This window comes from Lissotriton vulgaris, chromosome 4_1 (assembly GCF_964263255.1).
Source record: "Lissotriton vulgaris chromosome 4_1, aLisVul1.2, whole genome shotgun sequence".
Taxonomy (NCBI): Eukaryota; Metazoa; Chordata; class Amphibia; order Caudata; family Salamandridae; genus Lissotriton; species Lissotriton vulgaris.
In genome coordinates this window covers 1,983,764,591-1,983,783,384 of record NC_141691.1, presented here as the reverse complement: position 1 = coordinate 1,983,783,384, position 18,794 = coordinate 1,983,764,591, and the positions used below count along the sequence as shown (strand labels likewise).

The window sequence follows — 18,794 nt, the reverse complement described above, 5'->3', positions numbered from 1 at the left end:
TACTATTTTAGGTGTAAGGTTACATGAAGGATGCACGTTTTTGGTGATTAGGTTGGCACTCTTTTTTTAATAACTTTATTTATGGAGTTTTGCCAATAATCAGAGGCTTGAAATATAACAGACTCCAGAAATAGAGAAAGAAACATACAACGGCATTCCATTATATAAATGAGAAAAATAAAATCTAAGTCATCGTACCTGCCAATACATGTTGCATGTAGATATTTTCACAGTGCCGTCATAATAAGGATGTAAAGCAGCAGAAAGGGAGAAATAGAGGGTGAATGAAGAAAGGAACAACATAAAACAGAGCGATGGGGTCTCCTATCCTCCTGTGTATGTAGCTGTTCATACGTCAATCCCCAGAGCTGTATGTGAGTCAGTCCATGTCGGTGTCACCAGTGATAGTGTTGATATGCAAGCGATAATCTTTCAGGGGTTGCCGTATATTCTTGGGTCTGGAGGTGGGCGGTTGCAGCGAGGCATAGATTTCACTTGTAGTGTCGCAGTATATCAAATCCCAGATCCAAGTGTCTACCGTCAGGATGGTGGTGGTACACCAGTGTAGGGACACCTGTTGTTTCGCCAATAGTAATGCGAGGGCAGTACAGCGCCCGACCCCTACTGGTATCGGTTTAACATAGCCCAATAGGGCCCTGAGAGGGGACGGTTCAAGTGGAACATATACTATGAGTGATAGGGTGGAAAACACATCCTCCCAATAAGTTAGACTAGGCGCTAGGTTGCCACTCTTATTACTCCTGGTTTTGGGGTTAATGAGGGCAATGCACTTGTAGAAGATGCTTATTTCTAAGGACAACAATAGCAGATTAATTTACTTATGGCTTAAAATGAGGGCGATGTGCTGGTCAGAATCCAAAAGCTGAGGGTCCCTGAAGAAGGCACCCAGACCAATCAACAAAGGCTGGTGCCAGGTGATACAGAAGTTAAAATCCAACGTAGGTCCCTCCGAAGTCTCCTGTTTGCTCCTAAGGACACAGCGGTGTGGCGTGGAAGGCAGGAGCGGCGTCAGGTGAATTGTGAACGGATTCCAGGGTCCTGCTCAAGCTTCACCGACAGTTTCTACATAAACAAGGCATAATGATGTAGACTGGGACTGTCTATTCGTGTTTCCTAGTTGGATTTGACTTTCCCTGGTAAATATTGACTTGCTTGAATTCAAGATTCAGCATGTTAGCAAAGCTCGGTTATGTGAGTTTGTTCACAGAGTGTCACACATGTCACCTTGTGGCCATATTTTGAAACTTAAGAATGGTGCCTAAGTACATTTTGTCAGTGTTCAATAGATGAAGCACATCAATTATCAATCACTGACTAGTCGAACGGTCAGACTCCAAACCTTCAAGGTCTAAGCCCGGTTTAAGAAGTTGTGTCAAGGGCTTTCTGAGCAAGTTATATATTTGAGTGACAGAACATATGCCTTCTGGGGAACGAAGAGTGGGGATGCATTACTCATGAATGTTTATCTGTAAGGTTTTTCGAAGAGGTGACGTTTGGGTTGAGAGAGTGGTGCAGCACTTTCCACGATCCCCCTTCCTCTATGTTTATTATGGTTGAACTCAGTCTGCCCACTGGGTGAAGCTGAGGGATGCTCCTTTATCAGAATGCTGAAAACAATATTTTGAAAGGGAAGAGAAAGTTATGGTTTTGAAAAAAATATATTTTTTTCGTTATTTTTATAGATTGGAAGAATTGCCAGGAGCCTGTGTTTCTTGGAGGACAGCAGCTGCGATGTAAGCAGAAGTTTACAGGGAGCTCATATTTCTCATCAAATTTGGAGATGTTATGCCACTGTAGTGAAGATAAAACAAAATCGTATGTTTCTGATATTTTCGTGGGAATAAATACTTTGCTTGTCTCACCCAAAAATGCTTGGACGCTTTCTTTTTTTTATGAGAGAGAAATTTTAGAGGTGAAGTGGCACCAGGTGGCAACAAGATCTTTCCTGTTTTGCATAAACGTGGAACACTGCTCATCTGGACCCAATGGCAACATGCGATGTATCCATGAATATTTCTGTAGTACTGTGCAAATGTAATTGGGCATCAGCGCATACATCACTTGTATTTTTATCGCAAGGTTCGTCCCCAAGTTGGTGTCTGGGCACCATTGACAGAAAACAGTTTCTTATTGTTACCAAACTCAATGGTACTCATTTTATCCATCTCAGGAAGTTGAACTTTTGAGCAGATCCGCCAGGAATTACTCCTGTTACCACGGGGGAAAACATAGATCTCTTGAGTGACTGCAACACTTACCTGAGCTGCCAACCCAGACGACAATCCCACTTCAGGCAGGAGACTCTTGCTTTTTTAAAGTTCTTTTAATTGAGTTTTGCAAAATCCAAAACATTAAGTAAAATAGCCTTTGTACATAGAGTATTGTTCTGGTCTTAGCTCCTGCTCTCTTGTCTCCTTCATAGTCATTTCACATGATCACTTTAACATGACACGCCTCCAATCATTCCTAATTTTCTTATCTGTTGTTACATTTGAGATCTCATATCCGTCAGAAGAAGAATTCAGTTTCAGAAGATCTTACTTCTTGTCTATGGTCTTGTCTGAAGCTGTGTGTCTGCTATTGTGAATGCCAAGCGAAGCGGGAAGACCCATTACTATGGGATGCTCTCTTCACGCAAATCAGTTGTCACTTCCCTAAAATTAAGTATGGGCGAAATTTGCAAATTCGCGGTACGCGAATTCGCTCGAAAGAGAATTTGCGATCCGCAAATTCCGCGAATTTGTGCGAATTTGCGGATTGTTTTATTTTTGCGTGTTCGTGGGGCACTTTGCGTGTTTGCAGGCTTTTTTTCAGTGCAGCGACCGCGAAGTTACCCATGCGGTCGTACATGGGCGTGGCCATCTTGTTTTAAGTGCTCGGGTTGCGTATTTCCGTTTCCGGGCGCCAGTTGCATGCTCGCGTTGTGCATTTCCTACGTGCGGGCCGCAATTATGTGTTTGCGTCCGTTTTTGCGTGCTCACTGGGGAAATATCACGCAAACTTACCCACGCGGTCCCAATGGGCGCGGCCATCTTGTTTTTCATTCATTGCTATGGTTCTGGGCATTCTTTTTCTATCCTCCCTTAATCTTTGCAATCCTTTGTTTCTTTGAACTTTGTTTTAATTTTTTTTACTCATTATCTATCTCTTTATTTTCCTACATCTACATTTTGTGTTTTTTCTACTTTTGAATACTTTAAAACTTATTTTTATAACTCTTTCCTTTTATTTACTTTTTCCCTTTTCTTTCTTTCCTATTTTATTTTATTTTCCTGTCCAGGACCATGGCAAAGGGAGCCGGGAAGAATATGAAGGGGAAGGGTCCCACACCCCGTACCCGGCTCCCTTGTGGGCGCTTAAGGGGGGAGGAAGTCTTGGCCAGGGAGATCTTCAGCGCGGTGGAGGTGGCCGCACTTATCTTTAATGTGCAGCGCCACCTCCTGAAGACCGTCGCAGCAGGTGGCAAGCCCGGTGCAGGGTACGGCCTCCGGGAGCGTTGCAAGCTCTGGGATAAGGTGTGCTGGGCCCTGTTTAGAAAGTTCGGGGTCTGGCGCACCTACAAGCAGGAGACGCACCGGTGGTCAGACCTCCTTCACCGGGAGCAGGACCTGCTCGACCTGCTAGGCGTTGAGATCCCTAGCCTTGGTGAGTAGCTATTTAATAACTGCTTTGTTTTCTTCTGCTCTGTGTTATATTGCTAATATTTGTTTTTCCCAAAGAGCAAGAATGCTGCCGATTCGATTACATTGCAGGTAAATTAATGTTTTAAATAGCTTTTGTGATTGCAGGTGCTCGCCTGCTCAGTGGCGTTGCTACTATGCTTACTTGTTTGCAACTTTGTGGTCATTTGGCCTCATTATGTATGAGTGTAGTACTTTACAGAACTGCGTAATGCTAGAGAGACTAGAGACTCAAGTCTAATCCTTCCTTTGTACTCCTGCTGCCACTAAGGAGAGATAGTGGTGGATTGATAGGTTGAGTATATTATGACTTGTTATTTAGTAGTAGGACATTTTTTAGGTCTCGCACCTGCGAACCGGATCGCGAAAGCGATCCGTCGCTGCGAGACTTATTGTGATCATTTCAGTTTTCAAGGACTCAAGGGGAACAGACAAGAGATGTGAACGCGCAGATCTTCGACTTGGATTAGGTCGCGCGTGTCAACGGTGAAGAGCATGTCAGTTTCAGTTTTGAGCAGTTCTACATTTTGTTACTTTGTTGCAGTTTTAAAGGCTGGTTTGTGAAGAACATGTCAGTTTCAGTTTTCCCTTGCCAACTGTGTGCAAACAGCTTTTGCATACAATTTTTTAATGGTTTTTTTTAATATAATGTGCGTGTTTTAATACAAGTGTGTTGAAAAGTGGGTGTTTCCGATAATTAGTCTGTAAAAAAGTGTTTGTGTTTAACTACAATAATAATGTGTGTGTTTTCAATACAATGAGCATGTTAGGAAGTGTTTGTGCTGTACAGTGGAGTGCTGCGTTGTAGAGTGCAGCGCTGTATAGTGGGGTGGTGTGTTGTGGAGTGGACTAGTGTGCTTTGTGGAGTAGTGCATTGTAGAGTGGAGCACTGCGCTGTAGAGTGGAGCACTGCGCTGTAGAGTGGAGCACTGCGCTGTAGAGTGGAGCACTGCGCTGTAGAGTAGAGCGCTGCGCTGTAGAGTAGAGCGCTGCGCTGTAGAGTGGAGCGCTGCGCTGTAGAGTGAATCCGGCACTGTAGAGTGGATGCTGCGCTGTAGAGTGAATGCTGCGCTGTAGAGTGGAGCGCTGCGCTGTAGAGCAGAATGCTGCGTTGTGTAGTGTTGCGCTGTAGAGTGGAGCGTTGCGCTGTAGAGTGGAGCGCTGCGCTGTAGAGGGGAGTGTTGCGCTGGAGAGTGGCGCGCTGCGCTGCAGACTGGACCGCTGCGCTGTAGAGTGGAGCACTGCCCTGTGGAGTGGAGCGCTGCGCTGTAGAGTGGAGCGCTGCGCTGTAGAGTGGAGCGCTGCGCTGTAGAGTGGAGCGCTGCGCTGTAGAGTGGAGCGCTGCGCTGTAGAGTGGAGCGCTGCGCTGTAGAGTGGAGCGCTGCGCTGTAGAGTGGAGCGCTGCGCTGTAGAGTGGAGCGCTGCGCTGTAGAGTGGAGCGCTGCGCTGTACAGTGGTGTGCTAAATTGGGAAGGTCTGCGCTGTAAAGTGGAGTGTTGTGTTGTGTAGTGCTGCGCTGTAGAGTGGAGCACTGCGCTGTGGTGCGCTGCGCTGTAGAGTGGCGCGTTGTGCTACAGACGAACGCTGCGCTGTAGAGTGGAGTGTTGCGCTGTAGAGTGGAGTGTTGCGCTGTAAAGTGGAGTGTTGCGCTGTAGAGCGGCGTGCTGCGCTGTAGAGTGGAGCGCTGCGCTGTAGAGTGGAGCGCTGCGCTGTAGAGTGGAGCGCTGCGCTGTAGAGTGGAGCGCTGCGCTGTAGAGTGGAGCGCTGCGCTGTAGAGTGGAGCGCTGCGCTGTAGAGTGGAGCGCTGTAGAGTGGAGCGCTGTAGAGCGGAGCGCTGCGCTGTAGAGCGGAGCGCTGCGCTGTAGAATGGAGCGCTGCGCTGTAGAGTGGAGCGCTGCGCTGTAGAGTGGAGCGCTGCGCTGTAGAGTGGAGCGCTGCGCTGTAGAGTGGAGCGCTGCGCTGTAGAGTGGAGCGCTGCGCTGTAGAGTGGAGCGCTGCGCTGTAGAGCGGAGCGCTGTAGAGCGGAGCGCTGTAGAGTGGAGCGCTGCGCTGTAGAGTGGAGCGCTGCGCTGTAGAATGGAGCGCTGCGCTGTAGAGTGGAGCGCTGCGCTGTAGAGTGGAGCGCTGCGCTGTAGAGTGGAGCGCTGCGCTGTAGAGTGAATGCTGCACTGTAGAGTGGAGCGCTGCGCTGTACAGCAGAATGCTGCGTTGTCTAGTGTTGCGCTGTAGAGTAGAGCACTGCGCTGTAGAGTGGAGCGCTGCGCTGTAGAGTGGAGTGCTATACTGGGGAGTTCTGTGCTGTAGAGTGGAGTGCTGCGTTGTAGAGTGGAGTGCTGCGTTGTGTAGTGCTGCACTGTAGAGTGAAGCGCTGCGCTGTAGAGTGGAGCGCTGCACTATAGAGTGCTGCGCTGTAGAGTGGAGCGCTGCGCTGTAGAGTGGAGCGCTGCGCTGTAGAGTGGAGCGCTGCGCTGTAGAGTGGAGTGATGTGCTGTAGAGTGGAGCGCTGCGCTGTAGAGTGGAGTGCTATACTGGGGAGTTCTCTGCTGTAGAGTGGAGTGCTGCGTTGTGTAGTGCTGCACTGTAGAGTGGAGCGCTGCGCTGTAGAGTGGAGCGCTGCGCTATAGAGTGCTGCGCTGTAGAGTGGAGCGCTGCGCTGTAGAGTGGAGCGCTGCGCTGTAGAGTGGAGCACTGCGCTGTAGAGTGGAGCGCTGCGCTGTAGAGTGGAGCACTGCGCTGTAGAGTGGAGCGCTGCGCTGTAGAGTGAATGCTGCGCTGTAGAGTGGAGCGCTGCGCTGTAGAGCAGAATGCTGCTTTGTGTAGTGTTGTGCTGTAGAGTGGACTGCTGCGTTGTAGAGTGGAGTGTTGCACTGTAGAGTGGAGTGTTGCACTGTAGAGTGGAGTGTTGCGTTGTAGAGTGGAGCGCTGCGCTGTAGAGTGGAGCGCTGCGCTGTAGAGTGGAGCGCTGCGCTGTAGAGTGGAGCGCTGTAGAGTGAGCGCTGCGCTGTAGAGTGAATACTGCGCTGTAGAGCGGCGTGCTGCGCTGTAGAGGAGCGCTGCGCTGTGGAGTGGAGCGCTATAGAGTGGAGCACTGCACTGTAGAGTGGAGCGCTGCGCTGTAGAGTGGAGCGCTGCGCTGTAGAGTGGAGCGCTGCGCTGTAGAGTGGAGCGCTGCGCTGTAGAGTGGAGCGCTGCGCTGTAGAGTGGAGCGCTGCGCTGTAGAGTGGAGCGCTGCGCTGTAGAGTGGAGCGCTGTAGAGTGGAGCGCTGCGCTGTAGAGTGAATGCTGCGCTGTAGAGTGGAGCGCTGCGCTGTAAAGCAGAATGCTGCGTTGTGTAGTGTTGCGCTGTAGAGTGGAGCGCTGCGCTGTAGAGTGGAGCGCTGCGCTGTAGAGTGGAGCGCTGCGCTGTAGAGTGGAGCGCTGCGCTGTAGAGTGGAGCGCTGCGCTGTAGAGTGGAGCGTTGCGCTGTAGAGTGGAGTGCTGCTCTGTAGAGTGGAATGCTGCGCTGTACAGTGGTGTGCTAAATTGGGAAGGTCTGCGCTGTAAAGTGGAGTGTTGTGTTGTGTAGTGCTGCGCTGTAGAGTGGAGCACTGCGCTGTGGCGCGCTGCGCTGTAGAGTGGCGTGCTGTGCTGCAGACGAACGCTGCGCTGTAGAGTGGAGTGTTGCACTGTAGAGTGGAGTGTTGCGCTGTAAAGTGGAGTGTTGCGCTGTAAAGTGGAGTGTTGCGCTGTAGAGCGGCATGCTGCGCTGTAGAGTGGAGCGCTGTGCTGTGGAGTGGAGCGCTGTAGAGTGGAGCGCTGCGCTGTAGAGTGGAGCGCTGCGCTGTAGAGTGGAGCGCTGCGCTGTAGAGTGGAGCGCTGTAGAGTGGAGCGCTGCGCTGTAGAGTGAATGCTGCACTGTAGAGTGAATGCTGCGCTGTAGAGTGGAGCGCTGCGCTGTAGAGCAGAATGCTGCGTTGTGTAGTGTTGCACTGTAGAGTGGAGCGCTGCGCTGTAGAGTGGAGCGCTGCGCTGTAGAGTGGAGCGCTGCGCTGTAGAGTGGAGCGCTGCGCTGTAGAGTGGAGCGCTGCGCTGTAGAGTGGAGCGCTGCGCTGTAGAGTGGAGCGCTGCGCTGTAGAGTGGAGCGCTGCACTGTAGAGTGGAGCGCTGCGCTGTAGAGTGGAGCGCTGCGCTGGAGAGTGGTGCGCTGCGCTGTAGAGTGGTGCGCTGCGCTGCAGACTGGACCGCTGCGCTGTAGAGTGGAGCGCTGCGCTGTATAGTGAGTGCTGCTCTGTAGAGTGGAATGCTGCGCTGTACAGTGGTGTGCTAAATTGGGAAGGTCTGCGCTGTAAAGTGGAGTCTTGTGTTGTGTAGTGGTGCGCTGTACAGTGGAGCACTGCACTGTAGAGTGGAGCGCTGCGCTGTAGAGTGGAGTGCGCTGCGCTGTAGAGTGGAGTGCGCTGCGCTGTAGAGTGGAGTGCGCTGCGCTGTAGAGTGGAGCGCTGCGCTGTAGAGTGGAGCGCTGCGCTGTAGAGTGGAGCGCTGCGCTGTAGAGTGGAGCGCTGCGCTGTAGAGTGGAGCGCTGCGCTGTAGAGTGGAGCGCTGCGCTGTAGAGTGGAGCGCTGTAGAGTGGAGCGCTGCGCTGTAGAGTGAATGCTGCACTGTAGAGTGGAGCGCTGCGCTGTACAGCAGAATGCTGCGTTGTCTAGTGTTGCGCTGTAGAGTGGAGCACTGCGCTGCGCTGTAGAGTGGAGCGCTGCGCTGTAGAGTGGAGCGCTGCGCTGTAGAGTGGAGCGCTGCGCTATAGAGTGGAGCGCTGCGCTATAGAGTGGAGCGCTGCGCTATAGAGTGGAGCGCTGCGCTATAGAGTGGTGCGCTGCGCTATAGAGTGGTGCGCTGCGCTATAGAGTGGTGCGCTGCGCTATAGAGTGGTGCGCTGCGCTATAGAGTGGAGCGCTGCGCTGTAGAGTGGAGTGCTATACTGGGAAGTTCTGTGCTGTAGAGTGGACTGCTGCGTTGTAGAGTGGACTGCTGCGTTGTAGAGTGGAGTGTTGCGCTGTAGAGTGGAGTGTTGCGCTGTAGAGTGGAGTGTTGCGCTGTAGAGTGGAGTGTTGCGCTGTAGAGTGGAGTGTTGCATTGTAGAGTGGAGCGCTGCGCTGTATAGTGAGTGCTGCTCTGTAGAGTGGAATGCTGCGCTGTACAGTGGTGTGCTAAATTGGGAAGGTCTGCGCTGTAAAGTGGAGTGTTGTGTTGTGTAGTGCTGCGCTGTAGAGTGGAGCACTGCGCTGTGGCGCGCTGCGCTGTAGAGTAGCGCGCTGTGCTGCGGACTGGAACGCTGCGCTGTACAGTGGTGTGCTAAATAGGGAATGTCTGCGCTGTAAAGTGGAGTGTTGTGTAGTGCTGCGCTGTAGAGTGGAGCACTGCGCTGTAGAATGGAGCACTGCGCTGTACAGTGGAGCACTGCAATGTAGAGTGGAGCAGTTCGCTGTAGAGTGGAGTGCTGCATTGTATAGTGCTGCACTGTAGAGTGGAGTGCTGGGCTATGAATTGCTACACTGTAGACTGGGGTGCTGCGTTTTGTAATGCTGCGCTGTAGAGTGGAGCGTTGCGCTGTAGAGTGAATGCTGCACTGTAGAGTGAATGCTGCGCTGTAGAGTGGAGCGCTGCGCTGTAGAGTGAATGCTGCACTGTAGAGTGAATGCTGCGCTGTAGAGTGGAGCGCTGCGCTGTACAGCAGAATGCTGAGTTGTGTAGTGTTGCGTTGTAGAGTGGAGCGCTGCGCTGTAGAGTGGAGTGCTATACTGGGAAGTTCTGCGCTGTAGAGTGGACTGCTGCGTTGTAGAGTGGAGCGCTGCGCTGTGAAGTGGAGCGCTGTAGAGTGGAGCACTATGCTGTAGAGTGGAGCGCTGCGCTGTAAAGTGGAGCGCTGCGCTGTAGAGTGGAGCGCTGTAGAGTGGAGCGCTGCGCTGTAGAGTGAATGCTGCACTGTAGAGTGAATGCTGCGCTGTAGAGTGGAGCGCTGCGCTGTAGAGCAGAATGCTGCGTTGTGTAGTGTTGCGCTGTAGAGTGGAGCGCTGCGCTGTAGAGTGGAGCGCTGCGCTGTAGAGTGGAGCGTTGCACTGTAGCACTCTGCACTCAGCAACAATCTGCTGTCTGCGCTTAACAACAATATGCACTGTGCATTTAACATTGTACACTTAATAGCGATCTGCACCCTGTACTCATTAACAATTTGCACTTTGCACTCAGAAACAATCTGCGCCCTGCACTTAGCAGCAAACTGCTCTCTTCACTTAACAATAGGCACTCTGCACTTAACAATGTGCATTTTGCATTCAATACCAGTCTGCAGTTTACACTACTATGTACTTTGCCCTTAACAATACATATCACTCTATTACATACAACTCAACAGCAGACATCCACTACAACACATACCATTCTATTACAGCATACACCATACTACAAGCTAATCCTTGAGACAATAAAAAAGCTTTCTAAAACAACAATACGTTTGTTAAGTAAGGCACATATAGCTTCAATGAAGGGCAAATGCTTAAACAATTGTAAGGCATACAGCTATTTACATCGAGATGGCACTTCCCTGTTGTTGCAAAATATGTTTTTGCTTAGACATTTAGTTTCGTTCTTAGCCGTGCTTACACATTCAGTTTCATTTTCAGTCATGCATGGACAGCTGGCTTCAATTTGGACACACAAAACTGTTTCAAACGACAACATTTGCCCATTTAGATGCCATATATTCGTAGAAACTTTCTTATAACATAAAAGCCATTTTAGCACAAACAAAGCGTTTTTAAACTGCGTACATGTAACTCAGACATTATTCATTTTTCTTTAAAAGGACTTAGAACATTAGGTGTGTTTTAAATAGCCTTTAAAAATAACTACAATTCTTCTGAACAAAAAATGTTAAGTTATGATTCTCTTTATGTGTTGCAGTTTACGCTTTCACGGCTGCAAAATACATAAAGAAACACAAAATAAAAGCTCAAACAACTGAAAGGTATATTAGCAATTCCATCCTATTCATTAAGTGCTTTTGCAATCTCACTTAAACAAAATACCTTCACATTCTCATTATTATTCTGTATTGCAGTCTATGACCACGCAGTTTTTAAATCACAAACAGTCTTACAAACCAACTAATGCTCAAATTAATATGCCATATTGTTAGAAAAGTACATTTCATTTACACGTTATTAATACTTATTACGTATACACTGTTCTATAACTAATCTACATTGCACATTCCTTTACAGTGTGCACGCATCTTACTACAGCATCATAGCTGCCAAGGTTTCAGATTGCTATGTGTGACATTTTCATAATTTCAGTGTAAATATGAGTGACATTCAACGACTATGAGTGACATTTTCTCGCGTGCAAAATCAAGCGATGAGGGCAAGGGAAACATAAATATAAGTACCCACACGCTCCACTAAAAGTAAATTAAATGAGTGGCACAACTTTGCAGACAGACTAGTGACTGATGAGTTTGGTGTGCCCTTGATCTCTGCCTGACTCAGAACACTGCACACATCAGGTTTCGGCCCCTTGTGCAGAAGGCCTCAAACTGTTCAGCATTTATTGTGCTGTCTTTTGCCAGCAGGCCTTAATGTCTCTGTATGATAGACTGCAGGTTCATTCTGTGTGTAGCAGTGGGCACCACAGAGTCTGCAGCTGTGTGAGGCTGTTTGCGTGCAGGTGGCTTGCATATGTGTGCACAGTGTGGCTGTGCATGATGCTATGTGCATAAAGGAGACTTGTACCAGTGTGCACAGTGTAGCTATGCACTATGGATGCAGGGGGCTTGCGTCAGTGTGCACAGTGAAGCTGTGCGCTATGCTGTATGGGTGCAGGGAGCTTGTATATGTGTGCACAGTGTAGCTGTGCACTATGCTGTATGGTTGCAGAAGGTTTGCGTCTGTGTGCACAGTTTAGCTCTGTGCTATGCTGTAGGGGTGCCGGAGGCTTGCATGTCTGTTCACAGTGTAGCTGTGTGCGATGCTATGTGCATGCGGGAGGCTTACTTCTGTGTGCAGTGAACTCCAACAGGATGTGAGCAGAGGAGCCTGCCTCAACTCAAGTCAACACAGGTGCCAGTCAGTGTGTTGCTGGGCGGGATGGCCGAAAAACAACACTGCCAGCCATTAGGGCCCGTGCCCCGCGCCTCCCCATGGCTCAGCTTCTGCCTGCAAAATCTGAAGAGAGCATCATCACAGGACTAAGGAGCCTCTGAGGAATGAGGTGAGGAGCCGTAACGACCCCCTGCTCCCCCAGGATGAGAGAGAGTAAAGAGCCCTGGCAAAACACGCACCACCATAACAGATTTCAGATTATGCGCCATTTTATAAATTAAGGATAGTGTGTGTGTGTGTAGGTTGTGACATTATCTATCGAACTCTCAACTCAAGTAAACATTTAATTAGAATCTGATTTTAGCTACAGACTCAGTCACTGACTGACATTTAAAATGTCCTTAAGGAAGCTGAAGTAAGTTTAATTACGTAAATTACCAGACTAGTCGGGTTACGGCTAAGTGCTTTCAATGAGGTGGAGCCCAATGAAAAACCTCAGAAGGTGTCACAAGACCGAGCAGCCCTGCGGCCTGCAGATTACTGTCTTCTGAAATCAGATCTTGCGTATAAACCTGAGAAGGATGACTATACAGAGCAGCCCTGCCTGCAACCGTATCTGACAACAAGTAAGACTACAACACATCATGACTACAAAGTCAGTGGTAGCAGGCGGGCTGGCTAGCCAATAAGTACTTACTTGGTAGTCTATCTGTCGGTCCCAGTCACACTGCCGGTCCGCGCCGCACGGGGTCACCAGACTCCCCGCAGCGCCCACGATCTGGATCACGACGCCTCTCATGCTGTGCCCATATTTGCTGAGAGTGCCTGAGTCAGGTCGATGATGCTGCTGTCCCTGCCGCCGCCAGCCATGGTTATGCATAGGCTGAGGCAGCACTCGACGATGTGGTCAGTCATGTTCACATCCATCACTTTCAGACTGTGACCCATCAAAGTTATTTCATTAACGATTAGGTCCATTATGGTCCTCGAAGGTCCTTGCGGAGAGGGTGAATGCACCTCCATAAAGATCAGCTGCCTCGGTGACTTCCTAGTTGCTTGCTATTGTGGACGGTGCATGATTGATTGGCAAACCTCGTAGTGGGCAACGTGCGGGGGAGGGCAAACTGGGTGCAAGATCATGATGTGAAGAGGCACTCAGCGGGAGAGGTAACAGGCGCGGTGCTTATCTACTTGTCTGAGGTGGGGTGGACGAGTGGGTGGGGGGGGGGGGGCGCCGAAGAGATATCTGGGACCCTAGAAGGCAACTTAAGTCCTCCAAAAAGAAGAGGGCGAATGGAGGTAGTGTCTCCGATTGACCGATCCGAAATCGGGTGAGGCATGGTTCAGCAGGGCGTGGCCATGTGATGGCCCTGCTGCTCTGAAATAAAATTGCCGTCGGGCAGCTGCATTGTCATATTCATTTAGTTCCTGGGCCTCTGTGCTGTCCCAGCATGGCGGGCCCTGACTGCAGGGCTGAGGAGGTGCGAACAGCAGTGTGAACGAGCGCGGCCATAAAACAGTCAGGCTGTGCAAGAATGACGACGATCCAGTTCCAGAAGAGGCCTCATCAAACACAACTTCGCGCGATATTAGCAGGACGTGTGATGTCACATCCTTGCGGCGCTACGGCGTCACTCAGCCCCTTGGCGCCGCGGAAATCAGAGAGATACATTGTGGCAGCACTGGCTGACTGCCACTGTGAGGCTAAGAGCGCCTGCTCAGCTGCTGGAACTGCCCGAAGATTGATCATTAGTGCACTGGCCTGGGCCAGGCCTGAGAGCCACCTCACCTCGTGCTGCAACTGCTGCTTTGCCGCCGGTATAATGACTACTACACACACACTACGGACTTCTACTAGTACTGCAGCGCTGCCAGCAGTTAGTAGTGCCAGTCCTCAACTAACATCGTCGTTGGATCGTGCCAGTACTGGGTCGCGCTGACTGGGGAGTTAATTGGTCGCCCGTCGTTGATTGAAGGTGAACCAGCCATAGCTGCCAAGGTTTCAGATTGCCATGTGTGACATTTTAATAATTTCAGTGTCACTATGAGTGACATTTCAATGAGTATGAGTGACACTTTCTAGAGTGGAAAATGAGGCAATGAAGACAAGGGAAACTTATCAATATCACAAATTACAACCATTTGTGCAATGAGAATCTCTACAAGTCAATGCAGACTAAGGGTAGGAAAGACACAGGGAACCCACACTAAAACGTAGTGAGACACAGGAATGAGGCATAAAGGTTTGGGTGAATTGGCACTTACAATTATAAACACAGGGCAGAAAGACAGAAAGTGAAACTTAGAGAAACTAGAGACCGCAAACCGGGTAAAATGCTTAAAAAGTTAATTTGACCTTTCGTAATGTAACTTGTGCTCATGTCAAGCGCACAAAGGCTCAATTCAAATGCACTGCTGTAATTAAAGGTAGTGTTTACCTGCAGAGAGACCTACGGCATTTCGGTAAGGGCTTCGATTTGAGCTCTGACTCATTTGCACACTCCACGCTTGGCATGCAAGACACTGTTTAGTGCAGTGTTCAAATTACACGTTTCCTTCTCATTTGTCACGTGTTCAGCAATACATACCACATCAAGGCACAACAACAAAGAGCGCAAAACTGGAGGCTTTCAGAAACTTAGGATATATATATGCAACGAACATAGCGCATTAAATGCTCTGCATTACTAGGACTTTTTAAGGGCGTGTAGAGTGCGTTCTACCTATACAGGCAATACATTACTCCAAAATCGGTGTGTAACCATTAATAAAGATCTTGAAACACACCTGTCGCGCCGAGCAGTATCTGGTGTGCATTTTTTTCTGAAATCAGCTGTGGACATTATCTTTTCGGTTTTGCCCACGTTGTATAGTTATTTCAATGACCTCTAACTTTCCCTTTAATCTGCCAGTGTGTGTTGTCTACAGTCTGAAGTGAAGTCTGTGTGTGGTTGGGAGGTAGTACGGGTGACGGGGTCGTGATGTGTGCATGGAATTTGAAGGAAGGCAGGTAAGACAAGCCAAAGCACCTTTTGAACTTTATTTCCGATTTTAATTTATGCCCGTGACTTCAGGACAGGCGCACTTACTTGCTTGAATTTAGGTGCAGTGATGGCACGCCTGGGACCAGCAAGGGCAGCTCCACTTCCTCACGTGCTAGAAGTCTGGTTTGCTTCTTTGACATCCGCCCACATGATACTCAATGGTGCACTGGCCTTCTAGCAGGAGGGTCATGGAACTGGCCTAGGGGGAGGGACATGCCCAAAGTGAGGCGGTACCTGACACCAGGGTCTGCAGAAGGATCACCCCGGTCACGAGGGTGCATCACCTATGCGCTAACAAGATGGCATGACAGCCGCCAAGCAGGGAGGTAATGTCTGCCCTCAAACATGAGAGCTGGCCCTCGACGGCTGGGCGCAGTGGGCAACATTCCGCTTCTAGGACGAGTTTTGGGACTTTACACCTACATATGAATACTCCTTGGGTAGGCCGCTCGCCAGAGAAGTTTGGTCCGTTTGTCAATCTCACAGAGCCTTAATCCTCGTTGCTGCAGGAGCAGCCTACCAGCGTTAAAACTGCCAGGAGACCCTGCGTGTGGAGAAGCGAGGCCGCAGCGGAGGTGAGAGGCGCGGCCCGGGGACTGCGAGGGACAGCGTCAGTAACATCAGCTGTTCCCTCTTCCCGCGTGAGCCGCGCCCCCTCCCAGTGCCCCGCCCCCTGCAAGGAGCTTAAAACCTCTCGCGGCCCCCGCTCCGCGGGTGCCGCTCGCCAGAGAAGTTTGGTCCGTTTGTCAATCTCACAGAGCCTTAATCCTCGTTGCTGCAGGAGCAGCCTACCAGCGTTAAAACTGCCAGGAGACCCTGCGTGTGGAGAAGCGAGGCCGCAGCGGAGGTGAGAGGCGCGGCCCGGGGACTGCGAGGGACAGCGTCAGTAACATCAGCTGTTCCCTCTTCCCGCGTGAGCCGCGCCCCCTCCCAGTGCCCCGCCCCCTGCAAGGAGCTTAAAACCTCTCGCGGCCCCCGCTCCGCGGGTGCCGCTCGCCAGAGAAGTTTGGTCCGTTTGTCAATCTCACAGAGCCTTAATCCTCGTTGCTGCAGGAGCAGCCTACCAGCGTTAAAACTGCCAGGAGACCCTGCGTGTGGAGAAGCGAGGCCGCAGCGGAGGTGAGAGGCGCGGCCCGGGGACTGCGAGGGACAGCGTCAGTAACATCAGCTGTTCCCTCTTCCCGCGTGAGCCGCGCCCCCTCCCAGTGCCCCGCCCCCTGCAAGGAGCTTAAAACCTCTCGCGGCCCCCGCTCCGCGGGTGCCGCTCGCCAGAGAAGTTTGGTCCGTTTGTCAATCTCACAGAGCCTTAATCCTCGTTGCTGCAGGAGCAGCCTACCAGCGTTAAAACTGCCAGGAGACCCTGCGTGTGGAGAAGCGAGGCCGCAGCGGAGGTGAGAGGCGCGGCCCGGGGACTGCGAGGGACAGCGTCAGTAACATCAGCTGTTCCCTCTTCCCGCGTGAGCCGCGCCCCCTCCCAGTGCCCCGCCCCCTGCAAGGAGCTTAAAACCTCTCGCGGCCCCCGCTCCGCGGGTGCCGCTCGCCAGAGAAGTTTGGTCCGTTTGTCAATCTCACAGAGCCTTAATCCTCGTTGCTGCAGGAGCAGCCTACCAGCGTTAAAACTGCCAGGAGACCCTGCGTGTGGAGAAGCGAGGCCGCAGCGGAGGTGAGAGGCGCGGCCCGGGGACTGCGAGGGACAGCGTCAGTAACATCAGCTGTTCCCTCTTCCCGCGTGAGCCGCGCCCCCTCCCAGTGCCCCGCCCCCTGCAAGGAGCTTAAAACCTCTCGCGGCCCCCGCTCCGCGGGTGCCGCTCGCCAGAGAAGTTTGGTCCGTTTGTCAATCTCACAGAGCCTTAATCCTCGTTGCTGCAGGAGCAGCCTACCAGCGTTAAAACTGCCAGGAGACCCTGCGTGTGGAGAAGCGAGGCCGCAGCGGAGGTGAGAGGCGCGGCCCGGGGACTGCGAGGGACAGCGTCAGTAACATCAGCTGTTCCCTCTTCCCGCGTGAGCCGCGCCCCCTCCCAGTGCCCCGCCCCCTGCAAGGAGCTTAAAACCTCTCGCGGCCCCCGCTCCGCGGGTGCCGCTCGCCAGAGAAGTTTGGTCCGTTTGTCAATCTCACAGAGCCTTAATCCTCGTTGCTGCAGGAGCAGCCTACCAGCGTTAAAACTGCCAGGAGACCCTGCGTGTGGAGAAGCGAGGCCGCAGCGGAGGTGAGAGGCGCGGCCCGGGGACTGCGAGGGACAGCGTCAGTAACATCAGCTGTTCCCTCTTCCCGCGTGAGCCGCGCCCCCTCCCAGTGCCCCGCCCCCTGCAAGGAGCTTAAAACCTCTCGCGGCCCCCGCTCCGCGGGTGCCGCTCGCCAGAGAAGTTTGGTCCGTTTGTCAATCTCACAGAGCCTTAATCCTCGTTGCTGCAGGAGCAGCCTACCAGCGTTAAAACTGCCAGGAGACCCTGCGTGTGGAGAAGCGAGGCCGCAGCGGAGGTGAGAGGCGCGGCCCGGGGACTGCGAGGGACAGCGTCAGTAACATCAGCTGTTCCCTCTTCCCGCGTGAGCCGCGCCCCCTCCCAGTGCCCCGCCCCCTGCAAGGAGCTTAAAACCTCTCGCGGCCCCCGCTCCGCGGGTGCCGCTCGCCAGAGAAGTTTGGTCCGTTTGTCAATCTCACAGAGCCTTAATCCTCGTTGCTGCAGGAGCAGCCTACCAGCGTTAAAACTGCCAGGAGACCCTGCGTGTGGAGAAGCGAGGCCGCAGCGGAGGTGAGAGGCGCGGCCCGGGGACTGCGAGGGACAGCGTCAGTAACATCAGCTGTTCCCTCTTCCCGCGTGAGCCGCGCCCCCTCCCAGTGCCCCGCCCCTTCCCTACACCTCACTTACTTAAACGAGGCCTAGCACGCGCATCGCGGGACGCGCGCGGGCGAAGCCCGGGCAAAGGGCGGGCCCTCTGTGGCCCTCAGGGGCCTGAAGTGGCCGGGACGGGCCACCCCCCTTAGCTCGCCCCGTGGAAGTTACAAGTCAAACCTAGGCCACAACCAGAGGAAAGTGGTAGTTTACACAAGACAAAGATGACAAAAACCTGCAAAACCCCGATGGCCACTCGATCAACCAGCAGATCAAAAACAGTGAGTACACCTTTGCCCACTATAACCGCTATAGATAAAATGCTCCAAAAAACTATTAATGTAGTTGCGGATGCCATTCAAGATACTGAGAGGAGGCTCTCTCTGACTCCCAATCTATGCTTCCCAGATTTGTCCTCACATACTAGTGCAGAAGACCCAAATATGGAGGACTCAACTTCATCACAGGAGTCCCTTCTTATGCAATCATTTTCAGAACTACCAAGATCGCATATCAAAGAAAAGCCCTCTAATTCCTCCTCCACGGACCTATTAGCGAATACCTTGGATAATAGTCTTATGATCCTAACTAGTAGTGCAAATAACATTCAACAAGAAAAAGATCCTGCTTCCGCACTGAAAGTTCACACCGTGGAGATTGCCCCATTAGCTATTGCTATAACTGAAATCCAACCACCTAAACAATGCAACACTCCAAAATCCAAGAGAAAAAAGCCCAGAGTCATATTTCCTAAAAAGAAAATCAACCACATACCAGGCAAACCCAAGCGGTCGCTTAAAGACATATGGCAGAAGAATAGCCAAGAGAAACTCCCTGTCTCAAAGCGGGGCGGGCCCCTACCAACTTCCCCACTGGTCTATGATGCAAGTGGGAATACCAACTCCAAAACTGGTATCTCTCTAGTTAATGAGGAAACAGGACACATTGAGAAGCAGAGCAGTGTAATCTTGCCAACAATGAGAGAGGTCGAAGCCCTACTTAAAACAATTCTACTGCCCATTCGCCTTCAGATCGACAATATAGAGAGGGCGCTGAGTAAATTTGAGAGAGCACAAAATGACATATCTTCTAGTATCCTCAGACTGCTTAAAACAGCGAACACGCCCTCAACCTTTGTT

General features: G+C 51.6%; 1 protein-coding gene across 1 annotated transcript in view; it reads left to right on the top strand.

The window, feature by feature from the left end:
* LOC147724784 (lymphocyte antigen 6E-like) overlaps window positions 1–1,879 on the top strand; it is a 56,691-nt gene extending 54,812 nt beyond the window's left edge. Inside the window, exon 4 of the mRNA XM_086967069.1 lies at window positions 1,704–1,879. The gene's annotated coding sequence lies outside the window, so the exon portion shown is untranslated. The remainder of the gene's footprint in view (window positions 1–1,703) is intronic.
* Window positions 1,880–18,794: the final 16,915 nt, after the last annotated feature.